The sequence below is a fragment of the Mus musculus genome, chromosome 6 (genome assembly GCF_000001635.26).
Source record: "Mus musculus strain C57BL/6J chromosome 6, GRCm38.p6 C57BL/6J".
Classification (NCBI taxonomy): domain Eukaryota; kingdom Metazoa; phylum Chordata; class Mammalia; order Rodentia; family Muridae; genus Mus; species Mus musculus.
The window spans coordinates 112,975,899-112,983,526 of record NC_000072.6 but is presented as its reverse complement, the minus strand read 5'-3'; the positions used below and the strand labels follow the sequence as shown (position 1 = coordinate 112,983,526).

The following is a 7,628-nucleotide window of genomic DNA, read 5'->3' as shown; positions in this document are numbered from 1 at the left end:
AATCTTGTGCACAAGCACACACACACACATGCAAAAACATGCGCGCACACACACACAGGAGCACATGCACACACATGTACACAAATGCACACACACTTGCACATGTACATACACATATACACTTTCCTACCCTAACAAGGCTGTATGCAGTTTTCCTTATCCTTTAGAGTTTTGATTTTATTCTAATTCATAAAAACCCCCAACCCACTAATGGTCTCAACTGTTTGGAAAGCTTCACTCTGAATCATAAGTTCTAAGTTATTGTGCATAAAGTTTGTGAGTAAGCTGGTTAAAATTAAAATTTCTACATTCTGGAAATTTTTCTTCTCCCTCTTTCTCTCTCTGGGGATACCAGTTTGGTGGGGGCTGTGACTTAGAGAGGTGACCTAGAGGATTTAGATGTAGACAAAGCTTGGACCACATCCTGAGAAACAGTATTTAAAGGGGAAACTTAGGATGGAGAGGTGGCTCAGGGGTTAAAACATTTTCTGTAAAAACATGCGGATTGGGGTTTAGATCCCCCAAACTCACATAAACACTGGGTGGTCATGATATCCACCTATAATTCAGCTTCCAAAGGCAGAGACAGGGACTTCCCAGAGCAACTGTTTCACAAGACCATCTGTGTCATGAGTTCTGGGTTTGACTGAGAGATCCTGCCTCAATGAATAAGGAGGAAGAGTGATGGAGGACGAGTCCTGACTTCAACCTTGAGCTTTCACATGTGTATCAGAGAACATGCACAGACACATGCAGAGATTCCCATATACAGTCATACACACCACACACACGTCACGTGACAAATGGGAAAAGAAAAAGAATCATGGTAGAATTCTAAAATGTTAATGTGAAAATCTACAAGTCATTGTCCTAATTTTGAAGTTTCTTCATTATTTACTGAATAAAAAGTTCAAAGGCAGACCAGACCGGCTGGCAGTGCTCCTCCCTGCATAGTCCCCGCTGAGCTGTTCCAGTGAGCTCCCAGCTTAGAGGGAGAGTTCCAGTCTCACCGCCCTCCCTTTGTCCTGTTGCGCATAATAAAACCATGCCAATCCCTTTATTATTCACCTGGTAGACGCTGCTGTGGGAATCTGTGTTCTGGCAGCATGCCAGCATAGGTTCCTTCACTGATCTTCCTGCTGCAAGCAACTAAACATGCTGGCTCACATTTAACAGCCGTGCTTAGGAGCTGGAAAGATGGCTCAGCAGTTAAAGGACACTTGCTGCTCAAGCACGAGGTCCCATTTTGGACCCTAACACCCATGTAACAAGCCTGTAACCCTAGCGCTTGAGCGTGGGTAGGGGCAGGAGGATTGCTGGGACTTGATAGCTGCCAGCCCAGCTGAAATAATGAGAGCTCCAGATTTCATAGAGGCTGTGCCTCAGAAGAGAAGACTCTGCCTGCAGAGGAAGATGCCGGACCCCCTCTCTTTCAAAAACAAAAAACAAGCAACCCACCTGTCTTAAAAAATATATGTGAGCTGGGCAGTGGTGGTTAATGCCTTTGATCCCAGCATTTGGGAGGCAGAGGGAGATCTCTGAGTTTGAGGCCAGCCTGGTCTACAGAGTGCGTCCTAGGACAGCCAGGGCTACACAGAGAAACCCTGTCTAGAAAAACCAAAGTAGATTAGATATATAGATAGATAGACAGACAGGCAGACAGACAGACAGACAGATAGACCTGAGCAAGCAAATTAAGGAGTCATCCAAAGTATAAAACTGAGAAAGATGGTGTTCAAAGCTGACTTTTGCCTCTTAGACACTTTTGGAACTTACTGGGCTTTGAGATTTGATTTTTCTTGTCTTCAGTCATGGGGGGACAGTAGACCAAAACTTGGACCCTGTTCAAGTGAAGCATATAATATAACTTATTTCAAATGGCCATGCTTTGGGGAAAAGATGATTTACTGTAAGGGTGAATCCTGTCTCCTGAAAGAAGAAAACAACTGCCTATCTTAAACAGTTAGCCTAGATGGAGGATCCCACAAAGACATTTTTAAGAATTAGAACTACTGTAACTACGGGTCAAACCTCTTGATGACTCAAGACCTGAATTAATACAAGGTGCTGTTAGGTGGGGCCTTAATCCACAGGTACTCAACAGACCCCAATTCACTTGTCTCCTCCAGGCTTATAGAAGTTCGTCATGTAGAGGTTTAAGGAATGTTAGCTCATGATGAAAAGGAATGCTAGTACATAAGAAATCAGGACAACAGGACCTTTGGGGCCGTAGGATAAGACTCACAGAGATGGCAAATTGGCGACTCCAGTCACAGAATATAAGAGATAAAGTTAAGAGTAAAAAGACTTTGAAAATGACAAGTTAGATTCTTAAAAAAGAATCTCCAGGAATGAAATACAGAGTCAACAGTTAATTCAATGTAGCTGAGGGAAGAATTGGTAATTTTGGGGAAATTCTGAGAAAATTAAAGTATTAGAAAGCATAAAAGAGTTTGGGAGATGTAGAAGGCAGAATGAAGGGTGTAACATTTGCAGAAATGCCAGCTGTTTTCAATATTAATGAAAACACTTTTCTACACATGTATTCGGGAAGCCCAGGAAATCTCACCTAAGAGAAGTAAAACGAAATCTACACCTGCACATATCACAAGCAAAACAGAGGGACAGGGGAAGACAGAAGACTTTTAAAGAAGGGTGACAAACCCCCATTGTCTTTGTGTCAGCAATAATAAAAACAATTAAAAATCTTAAATGTACAGAGGAAAAATAAATCCTGGGATTATTCATTTTTCAAAAGGAGGAGCAAATGAGAGTATTAATAGATAAAATCTGAGAGAGTTCATAACCAGAGAAATTCTGATTGAAAAAAATAATTGAATGTGTGCAGATGCCCATGGTGGGTAGAAGAGGGCGTCAGCTCCCCTGGAGCTGGAGTTACAGGTCCTTGTGAGTCGCCTACGCTGAGAACCAAGCTACAGTCCTCTGGCCGAGCAGCAAGTGCTGAGTCACCTTGCCAGTTTCCCACCAGTGACATCTGGACCTTGTGTAGAAGGGTCTGCATTGAAAGGCATGAGGAGCAAAGAATTATCAATACACAACAGTGAACCTCCAGAAGGCAATACCTGTGCCGTGAGGGGCGGAAAACTAAGAAGTAAAAGATTTGAAGACAATAATTTGGAATTTTCAAAATTTTTATATTATTATCATCATTTTGTTTTTTCTTTTATTTATTTATTTATTTATTTATTTATTTATTTTATGTATATGAGTACACACTTTAGTTGTACAGATGGGAATTGAACTTAGGACCTCTGCTTGCTCTAGTCAATTCCACTTGCTCCGGCCAAAGATTTATTTATTAGTATAAGTTCACTGTAGCTATCTTCAGACACACCAGAAGAGGGTATCAGATCTCATTATGGGTGGTTGTGAGTCACCATGTGGTTGCTGGGATTTGACTCAGTACCTTTGGAAGAGCAGTCGGTGCTCTTACCCACTGAACCATCTCACCAGCTCCTTGTTTGTCTTTTCAAGCCAAGGTTTCTCTGTGTGGCCCTGGCTGTCTTGAAACTTGCTCTGTAGACCAGGCTGGCCTCAAACTCACAGAGATCTGTCTCCCAAGTACTGAGATTAAAGGCATGCACCGCCACTACCCAGTCTTATTTTTTTATTTTTATTTTTACAGCATTTATTTATTTATTTATTTATTTATTTATTTATTATTTATTTCTTCTTGAGTCAGGGTCTCATGTAGCTCAGGGTAAGCTTAAACTCAGATGTAGCCAAGGCCTTGAGTTCCTGGTCCTCTGCTTCCAGTGCTAGGATAACAAGTGGGAACGGCCTCGCCCAGCTGATCCTTCCTGTGTCTTCGTTGTTCTTGTTGTTTTAGAGATTTACTTTTATTTTATGTGCATTGGTGTTGTGCCTGCATGTATGACTGTGAAGGTACCAGATCCCCTGGAATTGGCATTCCAGACAGTTAGTTGTGAGCTGCTACGTGAGTGCTGGGAATTGAACTTGTGTCCACTGGAAGAAAGCCCGAAAGCCTAGTTCATCCTCTTAACCCCTGAGCCATCTCTCCAGCCCCATCCTCTTGTCAGATTTTCTGAGGTGGAAGAGGACTAAGATGCTGATCCATTTTTTAATATGAATAGATGTGTGTGTGTGTGTGTGTGTGTGTGTGTGTGTGTGTGTGTGTGATGTGAAGGTGCTAAGTGTGTGGGAATGAGAAGAGAACTCCTTTCCTATCCATCACTAGGCTTATGGCTGAGGCCCTCTAAAAAGACAGACTGTACCAAGAAGTAGAGCATACAGACTTACTTAATGTAAGTGTCATCGACCACAAGAGCCTTGAGCAGTGAAGACTCATGAGACAGCTAAGCTTGTGTGCTTTAGGCTTAGGTCTGAAGAGCAGTGGAAAACAGGAGTTGGAATCCATGAGGTTGGCTGAGGGGATGAGTCGTGCCCAGAGGGACATGAGCCAAGGTGAGGTGAGACGTGAGCCAGGCTCCTTTTTTTTTCAGCTTCCTTGGGTCTCTGCACCTTCAGTGAAAAAGATCTTCCTTTGGTTCTGGTTGTAGGGAGTATGTCCTATTTCTCTCAGGTACAACTTCCATCAGAAGAAGGCAAGAGAACTCTCACACACAGAACTGGGGTTAACTACATTCGTTCTACTGCGTTCTAGAACACTAGGGTGTCTGCCTTCTACCTCTAACTTTCTTTTGATTCCCATTATTTAATGTTTCTCAATTTCTCTTCCAGGCCCCGGTTTAATCCCTGTGCAACCTTCCTGTTTCCTTTCCCTTATTAGTTAGTCCCGGGGATTGAACCTGAGCCTCGGGAGTCGAAGCAGGCCCCTTACTACTGAGCTGCATCTGGGCCCGATCTTGGTTCTCCTCTCAGACTTCTGAGACCAACTTCTTCTTAGCTTTCACAGCTGAGTGAGACATTTGTGCTTCTGTGCCTGGCTTGCTGAACTTAACCATCGTGTTCCCCAGGCTCATCGTGTTAATGGCAGATGTTGGTTTCTTAGGTCTGAGTAAGATTCTGGTGTGCAGCCTGTTTCATTTTTCTTGCCCATTCATCTGCTGATGGACACCCAGGCTGACTCCCTCTCCTGGTTTTTGCGAATAAGATTACAATAAATAAAAGTGGAAGCATAAATATCTCTTTGACGTTCCAATTTCCCTCCCTTTGGAAGTACTGCTGGTTGACACCAGGGTTCCATTTTACTGAGAACTGAGCCCAGGCCTTCCATATGGTAGCTCACTCTAATACCCAGCTCCCTGGCAGCTCCTCTTATTAGGGTTTTTTTTTCTTCTTTCTTTCTTTTTTTAATCTCTACACTCTTTACCCTCATGGCTTACTAACTTGCATCTCTGTCAGTCCCACATGACTTCCCCTTGCTCTGCACCCTCACCAGCATCTGTGTTGGCCTTTGATAACAGCCTTTCTATATGGGACGAGATGGTGCTTTTGAATATCCTTTCCTTCAGTCTCTGCTCATAGCCCGTTCTGCCAGTGGAATTTTTATGTGACCCTGGAGATAGATATAGATATAGATATAGATATAGATATAGATATACGCATACACACACAAAATGGGTAAAAGAATCAAACATTTATAAATCATGAAAAAATTTATTTTAAGACAATTCTTTGCTATATGTAGCATTTCACCATTTATTAAAGGTTAAAGCATATTTGCATTAAGGTTAAATACATATTTGCACACAGGGTGTTGGAGTCCATGAGTCACCCCGCAAACCACACAAACACTGATCTCAGTCAGACAGGGATGGTTTATTGAACACACATCCTAATACTGATCGATCAGGACAGTAGCTCAGAATTCAGGGGCCGAGCCACAGCGATAAACATCTTTCTCTGTCAGCTTATAAAGGCTAAAACTGCAAAAATCGAAATAAGCTCATACACAGGTAGGTGCAGGAAGGGCAGGCCAGCTCTGACTCAAGCCGTTTTAGACACAATTCATATTGACCTTTAACTTGATGGGGCCCACATGAAGCTTTGTGGGATTTCCTAAGATTAGCAAACCTCAGAACATACAGAACATAACAGGGTATGTGGTCAGCATGACCCTGCTCTGAGTCAAGTTATTTTTCTGTGTCAGTGACTGGCAGGCATGTTACAGCAACAATATGAAATATCTGGCAGGCATGGAACAAAATGGCTACCGCTATGTTGCTGCTGGTGGTGATGTATAGACCCCAACACAGGGACATGCGGCGGTCAGAAGAGGGTGTCAGATTCCCTGGAACTGGAGTAACAGCTGACTGTGAGCTGCCACATGGGTGTTTGGAACCAAGCCCTGGTCCTCTGCAAGAGCAGCAAGCACTCTTTCCAGCACCTACTGTATAGGCTTTCTGAACATTGCTGTGCCTGCCGCAGAGACCTGCAGCAGCAGCATGGGACTGTCACACAGTCACCCTGTTGTCTGTCCCAGGGGGAATGAGTCTAGTAACCCCTTCCCCCACCAAGCCTGTGGCTCCCCACACCACTCATAGTGAATGGCATGGCACTTACACGTGACTCTAAATCTAGATCCATATAAATCCTAACACAATACAAATGTTTTGTAAACAGTTGCTCTGCTGTGTTTGGGGACCAGTGACACAGAAAAAGCCTGTGTCTGTCTATTCAGTGCAGATGTAAGGGTATTTTTTTTTCTTAAATATTTTTCATCCCCTGTGGGTGAATCCATGGGTGGGGGACCCTTGAAATGAAGGCTGCAGACAGCCCATTCTCCTTTGCCAAACATGTGATAAAATCAAACCAAGGCAAATGCAAACCCCCTTCATTTGCATGTCTTTGATCAGGCAGTACAAGTGATTAATTCAATTAATGTCAGCCTTCATGTGCACACATTGTTTCAATATTTTGTTTTATTAAATGGGAAGTACACATAAAGAGCCTTGTGGCTTACTGAAGTGCTCTCTCTCTCTCTCTCTCTCTGTATGTGTGTGTGTATGTGTGTGTGTGCATGCACACAATTGTGCATCTGGTGAGGTGTGAGCTGAACTAAAAAGTAATTAAATACAAATCTAATTATTTTTTATTTTATTTTATTTTTTTAAAAGTTCTTCATATTTTTATTCTTTGTGCACAAAGACTAGCATGATCGGTTCCACTTGGCAGTCAGTCGAATCCATTCAAGGTCGCTTAGTCCAACTTAATGAAGCCTGTGTCCTTCGTGTACTGCCGGAAGCACTGGCGGCACACGTTCAGCCGGTATTTGCGGATCAAACCGTGACGGTTGGAGCAGACACGGCAAGAGCGGGAACCCTGGCCGAACTTCCGTGGGTGACTCCAGTAGAGCTGCTGGTCACCCATCTTGCCTTCAGACACCCAACGAGGAGAAAGGTCTAATTAATTTTTAAATAAATACCATTTTATATGAAAAATGAGTGCCATAAAATTGTAAGGTATATTTGTGCTTCAAAGAAAGACTTGATATTGTTAGTGGGAGTTATTTTACAACTCTGTCAAACAGCAGCGATACTGAATAATCTTGTTGGCTGTGCTGTAGCTCAGAGCTTGGCTAGCATGCACGGAGCCTGGGGTGACATCCCCAGCAGCACACAAGCTAGGGATGGCGGCACATGCCTGTAACCTCAGCACTCTACAGTCGGGGACAGAAGAACCAG

At 43.2% G+C, this 7,628-nt stretch overlaps 1 pseudogene; it reads right to left on the bottom strand.

Moving 5' to 3' along the window:
- Gm6134 (predicted pseudogene 6134) lies at positions 7,058-7,345 on the bottom strand (annotated as a pseudogene).